This window comes from Chrysemys picta, chromosome 12 (assembly GCF_011386835.1).
Source record: "Chrysemys picta bellii isolate R12L10 chromosome 12, ASM1138683v2, whole genome shotgun sequence".
NCBI classification, from domain to species: Eukaryota; Metazoa; Chordata; order Testudines; family Emydidae; genus Chrysemys; species Chrysemys picta.
Window position 1 is genome coordinate 25,113,935 of NC_088802.1, and position 15,690 is coordinate 25,129,624.

The 15,690-nt window shown below is 49.0% G+C and overlaps 1 pseudogene; it reads right to left on the reverse strand.

The window, feature by feature from the left end:
* Positions 1-6,071: 6,071 nt before the first annotated feature.
* LOC101942534 (L-amino-acid oxidase-like) overlaps positions 6,072-15,690 on the reverse strand; it is a 28,429-nt pseudogene continuing 18,810 nt past the window's right edge.

Consider the following 15,690-nt stretch of genomic DNA (forward strand, 5'->3'; position numbering starts at 1 on the left):
ATCTTTTGCAATTGCACTGCAAAACAGGAAACGTTCTCTGTCAGTCAATGTAAAGGGGTTTCACTCACTGCACATGTGCCTCCTTGTGGCTGTGCCTGGGAATTAGCTCTCACCCCATCTAGCACTCCCTTTCATTGGTTGCTCATGACGTGGCCCCGCGCTTTCTGTGTGCCTTGGGAATGGGCCGGATTAAGCCCTTTAGAGGCCCTAAGCACTGAAAAGATTATGGTGCCCCCCCATATGTAACTCAAAATAAAAACAATACTATACCGTAAAATCATTCCTCAAAGTGTGTAAGTGGTCTGCTAATGACTGACAGAGGTCTGCACATGTTTTCAAATCCAATTCTTTATCTTGGAGAGCTTGACTTGTGTGGTAAAAGTGTTGTAAAATTTCATTCCACATGGTCAACATGAATGCAAACTCTAGTTCTTGCATCTTGTTTGCAATGTTTTCTGCCTCTCGTATAGTTTCTCCCTTTTGTGATTGGTCTTCGGCTATACTTTCTAATGCAGCCACACAGGACCGGCTCCAAGTTTTTTGCCGCCCCAAGTAAAAAAATTTTCCCGCGCCCCCCCAGGCCCTGCCCCAACTCTGCCCCTTCCCCACCCCATTCCAACCCCTTCCCCAAATCCCCGGCCCCGCCTCCGCCTCCTCCCCCGGGCGCGCCGCATTTCCCCTCCTACCCCTCCCTCCCAGGCTTGCCTGGGAGGGAGGGGGAAGAAGCGGAGTGGAGGCGCCCTCGGGGGAGGAGGCGGAGGTGAGCTGGGGTGGGGAGCAGTTCCTCTGCCCCCCCCCCAGGGTTACTTCCTGTGGCCCTACACGCGCCCCCCCACCGCCGCAGCTCACCTCCGCTCCGCCTGCTCCCCCGAGTGCGCCACTGCTGCTCCGCTTCTTCCCTCTCCCTCCCAGGCTTGCCGCAAAACAGCTGATTCACGCAGCAAACCTGGGAGGGAAGGGGGAGAAGCAGAGCGGTGGCGGCGCGCTCAGGGAAGCAGGTGGAGCAGAGGTGAGCTGTGGCGGTGGGGGGGGGCAATTCCTCTGCCCTCTCCAGGGTTACTTCCTGCGGCCCTCCCATGGTATGACTATGGCATATTTGTTCTGTTCCAAAAGCTTCTTCTGCATTCCTTGATAAAACCCTGACATGTCAGCAGCATTGTCATAAGATTGACCTCTGCACTTTGAGAAATCTGTTTTGCAAACTTGGCACAGATAATGCAGTACTTGATTTGCCATTTCCTCACCAGTGTGGCTTTTCAAACTGAGGAATGTTATAAACCGTTCAACTGGTTTTCCATCTGTGGGAGACACATATCTTAGTACAATACTCAGTTGATCAATATGTGAAAGATGAGGTGTAGAGTCGACAGATAAACTGAAGTACCCAGCAGTACTTATTTCATCCACAATAGCTGAGCGAACTTTGTCACTCAATAGACCAATGAGTTCATCACATATTGTCTTGGATAAGTATGATGAGTTACCTTTGCCAGCATTCCCATATTTTGAGATATGGCCTGCTAAAAAATGGGTCAAAATGAGCCACAAGCTCCAACAATCCCAAGGAATTTCCATTCTGCAACGATCCAAATGTGTCATTTGATCCCTGGAAAGGCAGACCACGTTCAGCTAATGTTTGAATAACAGCTATAACACGCTGCAAGACATGTTGCCAGTATTCACGCTCCCCTTTAATTTCTTCTTCCAATTTTTGTGTCAGTCCAAATCGCTGTCTTCGATTTAAATATGTCAACATTGAATCTCTGTGAGTAGTGCTATTTTCATGTTGTTCAATTAAAACGGTATTCCGTCAGTCACTAAATCCATCTGCAGCAAACCGGGATGTTGAAGGTTTATATGCAAAAAGTTTGCAAACAAAACGGTACACAGACCCAGTAGCCATTCTCGAGTGTATTTCTCACCATTCGCTTTCATGCCGAAAAATATTTTTTGTGGACAATATCTTGTTTGTTTGCCATTGGTAAAAGTCCAACGTGATTTCTCAAATGGCCCAGTGTGGTTTTGACAGTCATTTGGTCCAGGATCTATCCTGTAAGCTACATCATTGGTACTAAAATCAACCCACATACCAGGATCTTTTCTCCTATTATTTACAGCATGAGCAGGTTCAGTCTTTGACACATCCACACCTTCTAGAACAATGTTTGTTTTACTCCAGGAGTAGGATGGTTGGTTACAGTCTCTGATTTCCTTGCATTATTTCGATCTACGTCAGTAGGACGCCCCCCTGGTTTAGGTGGGGATAAGTAATAAAAAGAGAACAGAAAAATGGGGGACGAGTGTAGTGGAATGTAAGGAAGTCTAACAAAGTTCTGATTTTTCCCATGATGACTACTTCGATGCTTTTTTTGAAATATCAAATATCAATTTTTTTGTTAAAATCTCATTTTTTTTGGTGCCCCCTGCTTTGCTGGTGCCCTAAGCATGTGCTTAGTCTGCCTATTGGGTAATCCAGCCCTGCTTGGGATGCTCCCTCTTTATGACTCAGCCCTCTGCTCAGGTCACTATGACGTTTCCCCCTGCCAGGGTAGCAAATTCCCACCATACTAGCTGTGCAGACACTGTCTCAGACAGTTTTCCATTCCAACTCTCCAGGTCCTGTGCCACTTTCCAGCAGTTGGTAGTGGAGCCCAGGCCCACCCGCTACTCTGGATTCCAGCCCAGGGACCCTAAAATGAGAATTTCCAGATCTGCTCAATCTCAGACACTGTTGCTATTTCCCTGGAGTCCTTCCTACCCTACCTCTCTATCACCTGGCCAATCTCTGGTTTAACCCTGGAGATTCCTCTGTTCCCCATGGCTACATCCCCCTCTAGGCCTCTTGTAAACTCTCTAATCTAGGGTAGAACCCCATTGCTTACTCTCCCCTTGAATCTCTTCCTTGTCCCTGGTCAACTCCCTTTCCCTCTAGGGAGTGACGGCAGACCTCCTTCTGCAGCCTCACTTCCTGGTTTTTATAATCTTATCCCAGCCGCTCCCCCACGTGGGCTTCATCTGCAATTAGTCATTATCAATCCCTGATTCATCTCCAGGTGCAGCATATAAGGTTAGTTGGCCCCTTCTGGCCCATATTAACTCACTGAGGCCTTTGTGTGGGGTGGACACCCCATCACAGCTAACCTATATGAATCTCAAAGCCAAGCAGGGATTCATTTGCAGAATTACGTCCAGCAACGGGCCAGAGGGAGTGCTCAAGTCCATCATTGAGTTGGGGGCATGAAAACAATTTAGGTTAAAATTAACAATAGGGGGATTCACATTACTCTGTGAGAGCCAGGCGTGCCAGAACAGGGGGAGTCAGGCGGCCCTGGCCCCATCACTTTTAAAAGTGGGAGGGATATGCTCTCCCACTTCTTACTGGCCATAAGGGTGAGCAATGGGGGGAGCGGGTGGAGAGGAGTGAGCGGGGCCAGAGTCTTGGGGCGAAGAGGCAGTGTGAGGGCAGGGCCTCGGGGGAATAGGTGGTGCAAGAGCAGGGGCTCAGGGAGAAGGGACAGCATGAGGGTGGGGCCTCAGGAAGAAGGGGTGGTGTGAGGTGTGGGGCCTCAGGGGAAGAGGCAGCATGGGGGGCAGTGCCATGGTTCCCCCCTCACTTTTAGGGAGCTGTCGCCGCTCCTGGTGACAGTAGCCAGAGGTGGGGGAGCATAAACACAGCAGCAACACAGAGGAGTGTCACCATGGTGATGGGTGAGGTGCAGTTGGAGAAGGCCTTCAATCGCCCCTCAGCCTGGCATATCCTCAAGACAGCCACTGGGATGAAAACCATTCAAAAAGAAAAAAAAGTTATAGTTCTTCTAAATTTGGTAGGCATGTCACACTTTCTTTGATAGTATCTGAGACATTTCATTTCACATTCTCTTGGGATTAACAGAATAAGAGACATCCTATTGGTGGAACAAGATACGTTATCCACATGTAGAGAGATAGTATATCAGACTCATAAGGCAGACAAGAGTACAATTTTATTTCTTTGTTTATTTTTGGTTTTGAATTTGTGGTGAAAGAAAGGTAGTTCAAATTCTGGGGAGTATCAGGACATTTGACCAGTTCATCCTTCAGTTTCTTTAGGTTAAACAGCGAGTTATTTCTAGTCTATTCAACCCTACAGCTTCCACGCACATATCAGGGATTTAGTAAACTCAGAAGAGGCAATGGGCCAATCTGAGCAGGAAATACGGTTTTTACCCTTATTTGTCAATCTTCCAGGAGGGTGCTTCAATAACTACAGAAGAGAAAAAGGATTCCCCTAAATTTCTGAGAGAGTCTTGCCTCAGTAACTAGCAGTTGTTTGATGATCTTATTTAAACATTCCAGGTTTTATTCCTCAGGCAGGGATGAGTGGGGGAGGACATAGGCACTATTTTGAGTAAACAGAGATGGGTGCAAGTTTCTTGCTGTGTCACTGAGAGGACAATGGATTCAGATCACAGTTGCTGACTTTCACATGGTAAATAAGCACCCAGACTTTCACAATAAGCCAAAAATCAGGCTAATCCCATTTCAAAACAAGGCCAAAACAAGCCAATCCCTAAGAACCCCAACACTCTATGTGACTAGATCCCCACAATGTGCAGTCTGGGACAGTGGTGGGCCCACTGTGCACCCCTGACTTTCTCCCCCCGGCTCCTCCTTGCCCTTTGCCCCTGCTTGCCCCCCTTGTCCCTCCTTGCTAGGAGTCGGTCAAAAAAAGAAGCAACAAGTTACAAGCCAAACAAGCAACAAGCTAAAAGCCAAAAACCAAAAACTAGCCAACAAGCAACTCACAAGTCAATTAAGCCAAAAACAAGCCCAATTTCTGTGTTTTTTTTTCACGGGTTTGGCATGTCTGATTCAGATTTTAACCTTGCAGATTAGAAATGACTATAGGAATTAACAATATATTCAAGGGATAGCTGATATCTCTACACATGACACCTGATTCCATCCATGTTGACCATGGAATGACTATAATCAGGGTCAAAGATGAGGTCATTGGTTTCCTGCTATACGTTGCATTTCACTGGTGGACAGACTGTGCAATGGAGGCACAACCCTGAACAGGGTGGGATGCAGAGTGACTTATCCCATCCCAGGAGAATCCTCCTGTGAAATTTTGCCTCAAGGAGCTCTGAAGAAGTGCAGAAGCACTGCTGCCAGATTGGAGATCAAGGCATGTAGTGCTGACTGCAGCCTTCAGTTCTGCCTCTCCTCCCATTTTGGAAATGCTGGTGTGGCTGATAGGATCTGCAAGGGCTAGACTTGTTGGCCCTGGAAGTGGGAAACAGAATAGTCATTGTTTGCCTGCCAGCTAGACATGAGGCTAGATTGTGAAGCAGATTATTTGTCTCATCGGGGAACCAAGAACCGCCTTCAAACTCTGACCTGGGCTACCTAGACCTTGAGGGTAGGGCGGCTAGGTGTTACTACGGCTACTCACTCATTCCTTCCCTTCTTAGGAGTAGGTGAGTGGATTGGGCAAAGCCTTGATTTTACCCTCTGGGGCTGAGCAGAGTGGCTGAGTGTGAGGACATGCAGAGTTGTTGTAGCTAGGCTGGTCCCAGCATAACAGACAGATGAGGTGGGTGAGGTAATATATTTTATGGGACCCATAGGCGTCGACTCCATGTGTGTTCCTGGGCTGGAGTAACTACAGAAAAAAAATAGTGGGTGCTTAGCACCTACTGACAGCCAGCTCTCCCCATCCCTCGCAGCGCCTCCCATCCACCGGAGGCCCTGCCGATCAGCTCCTCACCCTACTGCCCAGTGCCTCCCATCCACCGGGATCAGCTGTTCTGCGGTGTGCAGGAGGTACTGGGGGTAAGGGAGAGGAGTGGGGACTAGGCGTGCTCGGAGTAGGGGGCGGAACTGGGCAGGAAGAGGCGGAGTGGGGGTGGAGCAGGGGTGGGAAGAGGCAGGGCAGGAGTGGGGGCTTGGGAGAAGGGGTGGGGTGGGCGCGGGGCCTGGGGTGGAGCAAGGGGCATCGAGCACTTCCACGGCCCAGAGGAAGCCAGCACCTGTGATTGGACCAACTTCTGTGGTGAGAGAGAGCTGGAGAAGAGCTCTGTGTAAACTTGAAAACTTGTCTCTCTCACCAGCAGAAGTTGGTCCAATAAAAGATAATTACCTCACCCCTTCTCTCTCTGAGTGTAAGGGTAGCAGTCTAATGCCAGTGCAGACAGTTTATGCCTCCCCCCACCAGGGCTAAACCTAAAGTAACAATCTTGTAATGCCCGCTGATTAGCGGTGCACCTTCTAAATTCCCCAGTCAGTAGCTGATGCATTTGTGCCTCCCCCAAGCACCCTTATTATTATTTTATCATCAATTATATTTTATTTTTCCTCAGCTCTTGCTGCTACTGCCTGGGTGATGCATTGATAATGCCATGGATGTTCCTTGCCGCTCTCACAGCGGATTTCATAGCAGTTTCGATCCAGGCATGAGGCTGGGCTGTGAGTTCTCCTGCAAAATGGATCCTCCCTTCATTCTGAAACAAAGCTTTGAAGTAGTTGACAAACTGGTACGGGGTGAATGAAACATAGGCTCCCATGGAATATCTGTCCAGGCTCCATTTCTTGATCACATGCTTATCGCAGATATAATTCTTGGGCACCTGGTGGATTTCTGCCAGGTCCCCCAGCACCACGTCAACACACTTTTCATCACTGAGGGGAATGAAGAATTCAGCATCATCGACCCAGGTGTATGAAGCAAGGATCACCCCCACCCCACTGGAGAAATTGTGGCTGGGGTAGTAGGTGAATCTGGATGGGCGATCAGTGATTGACCTCCCACACTGTATTCCCTCTTTCTCCCAAAACTTTTCAGTACAGACCAAAACAATCTTAGTGGCTTCTGAGTAGTGAATGGACCGCAGGCCATGGGCCTTGTTAGTTGAAAGAGGTGTTGAAAATTTAATAAGCCGTGTGGCTTTTGCCGTGGCCGTGACAAGAACGTAGTCAGACATCACAGCCAAGGGGACCAATGCATCTGGCCTCTGGTAAAACACTCTCACTTGCTCATCCTCATTTAGTATCTTCACTACTGAGGAGTGAAATAGAACGCCCCCATGAATATACTGGTAGAAAGTATCAGGAAGCTGATTGAATCCCCCAGTGATCTCATCATAACTGAAGGAAAGGGGGAGAACAGTTATCTGAGAGAATGCCACAAGAACAACAAAGAGAGCTGTAAGGAGCTGCATAGTTGAAGATACAATCTAGCCCCTACTGAGTGCCAACTCCAACTTCTTTTATTATAGTAGAGTGCCAGGTCTGCTGCTGTTAAGATTAAGATCAGCTATCTGTTTAAAGCTTGACTCTGCTAAATGTTCTAAAATCTGCATGATTACTCAAATTCCCTTGGAATTAGTTCTGCCTCATGGGGGTGTTGGGAAGCTTAATGATACTACTTTAGCATCATTTGAACTAGGTGGTTCTGAGATACAACAGAGTGATGCCCCAGTATGCCCATAACACATACACTCTGGAGATAATTACCGAATTTCATAGGATCTGACCCAGTTAGAAGCTATGAACACTGTGAAAGTGAACCTGGTTTTTAATGGCTAGAGAACTATAGCAACGAACACTTACCCTGTATGACAAGTCAGACCATCAGTGCCTACTTCAAAGAAGGCAACCGGCTGCATTGATAAGATGAGATTGCTAGACAGTTAAATGTATTGAAAGATGGATGGATAGCCAGACAGATCCTACCAGAAGTACATGTCCCTTCCACATATAAAGCAAGTGAATAAAGGTTCCTTTTTCCTTACCCCTTCTCAGAGAATGTAACATGGTTCATGACAGAGTGAAGAAATGACATCTGGAATTCACCATCTTCATTCAGCAAGTCACCGATCATGTCGATGGCTCCTCTGCTTAAATTTCCTTCTTTAATCAAATATTCCTGGGTGGGGAAGAGCGGAGAGGGTGGAAGGTGCATGCATATTATATCCCCATAGAGAATGACAGCCAAAGAGATATCTAATTTCAGTTGAACATAGGAATTATTCAATATCCATAAGGGATGAGCTGGAGTCAAACCCATCCAATATCCTACTCGGTAATTTGTCTGCTTCCTCATAAACAATCACTGAAGTAAGGCTGATGCTCACTTTCAAGACACAATCCCTCACCCAGTTTTGATTCATTGGGTGCAATCCTGACCCCCCCCCCCAAAGTCAATGGGATCTTTGCCATTGATTTCAATGGGGCCAGGATTTCACTCCTAGTGTCCATACCAAGATTTCATTGTCTTTGATTAAAAACCCATGATCTAGTCCACACCTCCTGCAGGGTAAAAAGTAATTGTGGATGGGTATACGGAGGCAGGTTCTCTCACTGAAATAATTGTGGATGGGGATACATAGGTGGATGTCACACAGAGCGCTGGGGTGGGAAGAAGAGATGCCAAATCAGTCACACCAAAGTGGAGGAGGGCACTACACAAACACTAGGCATATGGGAGCACAGAGACTGCTCACTTTCTGCAGACTGGTGTTTTGGATAGAGAGAGGCAGAGAAGATCCATGGCCCTGCCCTCCCCCGTCACTAAGGGGAATCCAGGGGACCACAGAGGGAAGAGGGCTGTGCTCCATGAAGACTCATGAGGCGAATGTGTTTCCTCCGCACAACCAGTAGCTTTCGGAGGATTCGGATGCATTATCTCCTACCATGGACTATGTGCACATGGCAAGTACTATCCCACAAAGACTTCCATTGGCCAATGTGAGGAAAGACTTAGGAAATCAGGCATCTTTAGATTTAAAGATACTGGAATGCTAACTTCAATTACCTTGGTGGAAAAGGAGTCATATTTCTCTTTCAGAGCACTGCAGTCTGTGGGCACCTGGATAGCAACCAAGAAAACAGTCATTTGTTTCATCATCACAGTTCTACCTTTAAAGATTTGTTATTTTCCCTGTTTGTGATCATGTACTTAGAGATGGTATCCTATTACATATGCCCAAGGAGGCAGGACATGAAATGACTGCTCAGGTGAAAGAGCTGTTAAGAATCTCTTTTAAATGGGGATACGAGGGACAGCTTTTGTTTTCCACTCCTGCAGTTCTCCAAATGACTGAACTTCTTTCACTCAGGCTTTCTAAACAATACAAATAGACTAAAGGTAAAATGTTCAAATGTGGCGAAGTGAATCTGGGATCTAGCTCCCACTTTCAGAAGCGACAGGTACTTTAGGGGGTGCATTTTCAAAGGTATTTAGGCATCTAAACATGCATATAGCACCTTCTGGGATTTTCAAAAGCACCTAAGTGCTTAATTCCCATTGAAATCCATGGGAGTATGGCACCTAAGTCTTTGAAAATACCGCTAGATTCACAAAAGAACTTATACTCAGCACCGCAATGCCTAACTTTTAGATGCCTACAAAATCAGTGGGATTCACAAAGGTTGAATTTGGCATTCAGGGTTATGTCTATACTGGAAAAAAACCAACAGCCCCGAAACTCACAGCTCCAAGTCTCAGAGTCTGGTCATGACTTGGGAATGCAGGGTTTGGGCCACAGGGATAAAAACAGCAATGTAGATGTTCCCTCTGGAGTCCTGGCTCTGAAATCCAGTGAGGGGAGAGAGTCTCAGAGCGTGTGCTCCAGCCCAAGTAGGAATGTGTACACCAATATTTTTAGGCCCACAGCTCAAGCCTCCTGCTCCCATGCCAACTGACCTGGGCTTTGACACTTGGCAACATGGGTTTTTCTTTGCAGTGCAGACATACCCTCAGGCTCCCTGCACAATGAGTGGAGGTAGACAGGCCTCTAAGAATGATATCCACAAAAGCCAGCACATAGACTAAATTAGTCAATGGGAGATGCCACAGAGAGGGGTGTATCCGAAGTCCCACCCCTCTCAGGAAGTTCAGCACCTATGTCTGCTTGGGATTCTCAGCTGCGAGCCCTCTCCTGGAATCAGTCACCTCAGGTGTTTGTTGCAAGCAGTCGCACCAGCAGCCGCTTTGTAGCTTTTTGCCCCAGTAATTAGAGTGAGTCAAGGGGGGGGGGAGTGATAGCACCCCCCGGCCCATGATCCCACTCCCCAGGCTTCCTGCCTAGGGCAGGTGGAGGGTCTGTGCCTTGGCTCCCCACAGCTGCCTGGCCTCGTTGCTCTTACCACTGGTTCAAGTCCCCTCTCTACCTGCTGAGGTGGAGGGATTTGAACAGGAGTCTCCCCACCTCTTACATAAATGCCCTGACTGCTGGGCTAGCGGATAGTCCCAATCTCTCTTGCTGAAGCTGTTCCATTTTGGAGGAATAGATAGTCATTGGAGCAGAGGGACTGGATCCAGAGTGTCCCAGCTGAGTGCCTTAACCATTGGATTACACAGTCATGCTCACTTGCTCCCTGCTTTGTCTCCTTTTATAATCTAGCCCCAGGTGCCTCTGCATCTATGAGCATAGGTTCTGACTTTTATTTCTTCCCGGGAATGCTCCACCTGGCTCTGTCCTGAGGTCCCTTCCCCTCTCCACCCCTCTCCCAAGGTCCTGCCCTTGCTCCACCTCTTCCTGTCCCCACTCTAACTCCAACCCAGAGACTCCCGCCACCCACTGCTCGCTGCTCTCTGCCCTCCCCCAAGTGCCCCCCCCAGCATCAAACAGCTGATGGGCAGCACCCACAAAGAGCTGTGGCTGATGGGTGCTGAGCACCCACTATTTTTTTCTATGGATGCTTGAGCCCCGGATCACCCCCTGAGTCAGCACCTATGTCTGTGAGCACCTAAACACCTTTGAAAATCTGTCCTTTAAGAGCCTAAATCTCATGAGTTCAGATGTAACACTGCACGTGTGTGTGTGTGTGTGTGTGTGTGTGTGTGTGTGTGTGTGTGTGTGCGCGCGCATCTCCCAGATGTGCTCAGCACCTTGCAGAATCAGCTTCCCCTGACATGTCCTCCCTGGAGAGCTAACTTGGTTGACAGGTTCCTAGGTTAGCCTACCACGGGCGTGAGCAGCCACACTGCAAAGCCAAACCTGAAGTACTGTGTCCTTAATGATGTTGCATTCTCCCATGGATGTCTCTAGGACTTCTGGGGCCGGGTTCCATGGTTCTGTGTGAGGCAGTAAACTGAGCTCCTTTATGAGACTTTCCTTTGTTTGTCCTTTTTGGCACATGGGGGCGGGGGGAGGGATTGTGGGATAGCATTGGAGAAATATCATCACTTGAGTGTTTTTTTAGCTTGTATCTTCACTGCCAAGTGGGCAGGGTAATAGCTCAAGTGAAAGCAGAGCCCAGGCTATAACTCATACTACCAATCATGCCAGCTAGCCTGGGTTGAAAGGACCACTAAACTTGAATGAGAAAGCTGTGTGTGTGGATATGAAGGGGGCTTAGGACCAACAAGTAAAAGTCCAAGCTAATTCTTTAATGATGCATCCATGGTTATCACTCAAGAACATCCATGATCCAAAAACAGAACAGCTTACAAAGAAGGTATGAAAAGAACCATGCCTGGAAGATGGCAGGCTGGGGTCTCTATGCGGCCAGAGCAGGGTTACTTTGGGAGTTTAAATCAGGGGTGGGCAAAATTTTTGGCCCAAGGGCCACATCTGGGTGGGGAAATTGCATGCAGGGCCATGAACGTAGGGCTGGGGCAGGGCCTTGGGGTGTGGGAGGGAGTGCGGGGTGTGGGATGGGGTGTGGTGTGCAGGAAGGGGCTCAGGGCAAGGGGTTGGGGCAGAGGAGGGGTGCAGGGTGTACGAGGGGCTCAGAGCAGGGGGTTGGAGTGCAGGAGGGGGTGCAGAGTGTGGGAGAGGGCTTAGGGCAGGGGTTTGGGGTTTCGTGGGGTTTGGGGTGTGGCAGGGGGCTCAGGGCAGGGGTTTGGGGTGCAGGGGGGTGTGGCAAGGTCTCAGGGCAGGGAGTTGGGGTGCAGGTTCTGGCCCGGCGCCGCTTACCTGAAGTGGCTCTGGGGTGGCAGCAGCGCACACCTGGGCCAGGGCAAGTTCCCTGCCTGCCCTGACCCCACGTCGTGCCACTCCCAGAAGTGGCCAGCACCACATCCCTGCAGCCCCTGGGGGATGAGGGGCAGAGGGCTTTGCGCACTGCCCTCACCTGTGGGTACCTCCCTCGAAGCGCCCATTGTCTGCAGTTTCCCATTCCCAGCCAATGGGAGTTGCGGGGGGCGGTGCTTTCAGGCAAGAGAAGTGCACAGAGCTCTCTGCCCCTACTTCCCCGGGGTTGCAGGGACGTGTTGCCGGCCACTTCTGGGAGTGGTGCGGGGCCTGCAGCACCACGGGGGTGGCCAATCCATGGGCCAGATCCAAAGCCCTGACAGGCAGGATCCGGCCCGCGGGCCGTAGTTTGCCCACCCCTGGTTTATATGGTCCCAAATACTTTGACTTCTTGTAAGTTCAACCTTAACTATTGATTTCCTGAGTTATTAATTATTTCCCCCCCTGACTGCAATGTTCTAGCTGGATTTTAACTTTCATTTGTTGATATGTGCACCCTACCTTCAATTTCACTTTACATCTCAATTGTGGTGTGGTTGTTATAATGCAGTGCTTTTCAACCATTTTAGGCTGCCTACCCCTTTCCAAATAATGCAGGCCAGGGATTCTCAAACTGGGGTCACCAAGACTGGTGTTAGACTTGCTGGGGCTCAGGGCCAAAGCCAAAGCCTGAGCCCCACCACTTGGGGCTGAGGCTGAAGCCTGAGGGCTTCAGGCCTGGGCAGGAGGGTTAAGGTTACATGCCCGCCCCCCAGGGCAGAAGCCCTTGGGCAGCTATGGCCACCCCACCCAGGTTGGCATGGCTTGGATGGGCTCGGGCTTCAGTTCCCCCCTCCTGAGGTCATGCAGTAATTTTTGTTGTCAGAAGGGTGTCACGGTGCAATGACATTTGAGAACCGCTTATAGTCTACTGCTTACCCCATCTGAGATAAGTTCATAATATACCCTTGTTGGAAAACTCTAATACTTGTTGGTAAATATTTTAAATGTGGATGCATGTGTGGGTTTTTTTCTATGCACTTGCAGAGACCTGAATTAAAATTTGACTTCTTATATTTTCTGAAACAGAGTTTAGCATATTAGAGCTTTTGATGCTTCAGTAAAAAAATAATAATTGACTAATGTTTGGTGAATCCCAAATATTACATTTCCTGGGGGTTTTCACTTCTTAGTCTTTATTAAAAGGTCAATTTGCATAATTACATAAAAAGGATCTTTGCTGGCACCTCTGGGCTCCTGGCTAATGGCATTTTGGGCTGTATACGTAGGAGCATTGCCAGCAGATCGAGGGTTGTGATCATTCCCCTCTATTTGGCATTGCTGAGGCGTCAGCTGGAGTACTGTGTCCAGTTTTGGGCCCCACACTACAAGAAGGATGTGGAAAAATTGGAAAGGGTCCAGAGGAGGGCAACAAAAATGATTAGGGGGTTGGAGCACATGACTTATGAGGAGAGGCTGAGGGAACTGGGATTATTTAGTCTGCAGAAGAGAAGAATGAGGGGGGATTTGATAGCTGTTTTCAACTACCTGAAAGGGGGTTCCAAAGAGGATGGATCTAGACTGTTCTCAGTGGTACCAGATGACAGAACAAAGAGTAATGGTCTCAAGTTGCAGTGGGGGAGTTTTAGGTTGGATATTAGGAAAAACTTTTTCACTAGGAGGGTGGTAAAGTACTGGAATGGGTTACCTAGGGAGGTGATGGAGTCTCCTTCCTTAGAGGTTTTTAAGGTCAGGCTTGACAAAGCCCTGGCTGGGATGATTTGGTTGGGGATTGGTCCTACTTTGAGCAGGGAGTTGATCTAGATGATCTCCTGAGGTCCCTTCCAACCCTGATATTCTATGATTCCCCCACCCATTGCTGCAAACTCCCTTCCACAGCCTCGAACCCCAGACCTGCCCCACTCCTCACCTTTTGACCTGTGGTCCCTGTAAGCCGCATGGTTGGGTGGCCTCCCAAGAGAGATTCAAGTGCCATGCAGTTGATTAGCAGAGCCATGCACCTCCAGCTGGTAGCATGTGTTCAGGTGCTCACCCCGCCCCCTGCTTTGCAGCCATGTTGCTCTTGCAGCTGCTCCCGGGACCCTCCCAAAGGCTGTTCAGAGTGGGGGGTGGGGAAAGGAGGGTGTTGATGTCAGGGTGTCCCCCTCTCCCAGCCCCTGTACCCCATCTCCACAGAGCAGGGTAGAGGGGACAGGGCTCAGGACTTGCAGAAGTTCTGAGGTCTGAACAAGCCTTCGGGTGTCTTAAAGGGAGTGCCTTAAAGGGACAGCGTACAGTCTCTCAGAGACTTTCCCAGCAGCCAGCACACACAATCTCTGTCTCTGTCGGTCTCGCTCTCTCACACTCACTCACACAGTCTCTCCCCCTCCCCCCTGCCTATGTACCCCATCTCTGCAGAGCAGGGGAGAGGGGACATGGTTCAGAAGGAGGCGAGCTTTCAGTGAGTGCCTTAAAGAGACAGCGGATGGGCATCTCTCAGAAACTTCCCCAGCAGCCAGCATGCATGCGCACGCGCACACACACAGAGTCACACACTGTGCCTCACACACACACAGTCTCTGTGTGTCTCACACACAGTCTGTGAGTCACCACACACACACACACACACACACACACATACTGTCTGTGTCACACACCTCCCAACACTGCTGGTTTTGTTGTTAATTCTTGGTACTTCCTGCAATGCACATATGTTCTCTGTAATTTTATTCTTTCAAAGTGTGTTATTTTAGTGTTTTGACTGGTCTATGTATTTCATAAATTTTATTTCGCTCTTACACTTAAAGTTAATTATTTGAGTAGTGATTTCTAAAATGCCTAACTTGTCTTGGCTAGTGTAATTATTCCTATTGGTAACTTTTTAAAAGTATATATTATATCTAGGTTATTTGTTTCTACTGGTGGCACACATCTGTACATTACCTTGGTGCACATAACAAAATTCATTCCGCATACGGGTGGAAAAATTAAGAGGGATCATTGCTCTTGACCCTGATGTCCCTGGCCCTGGCGCCCTGGGTGGTCACCCACCCATAAGGCCAGCTCTGCATCTACTTGCCCTGCCTGATAGCCTGCACAGGGGAGTTTGCAGGTGTTCATCTCTCCAGTCCCCTCCCAATCCGGGTCTGTCTGCCATTAATTTTTTTTCTCCCATACCCAAAGACAAGAGCTCGAGTAGCCTTAGGGGTATGCATTTCCCAGTTTAAAAGCCACTGTTATAATGGAATGTTAAATTGTATTATAATGTTTAACCACTAGGTGGTGAGGTGTGTACCATACTTTATGAGAACTGGGAACAACCATAGCTGGCAGTATATTAAAGATCTCTTTAAAGGCCCACATCTCTTGGAACTCTGAGATGGAAGCTTTGTAACCAGTCAGTATCTGGGACATGGGGTGTGCGCAAGGAGGTGGGGCGGCAGGGGCACGGTCCCACCCCAATAATCATTGGGGGCACAGAACTTCTCCAGCCCCAGGGCCACGGAGGCAGGGAAGATCGAGCTCTTGCCAGGACTGGGTGGAGGGAGGGAAGATCGAGCTCCTCCCATGGCTGGGTGGGGAAGGGGGGCATTGGGCTCCTCCCGGTGCTGGAGGAGGAGGGGGGGGGCAGCGAGCTTCTGTGCCTCCCCAAAGGGGTCAAATTTAAATTCCTGTGCTCGCCCCTGGGTAGATGACATGGGTCAGAAGTTAAGGCAGTCTAACTGGTGCCAGAGGAAAACAGAAGCAG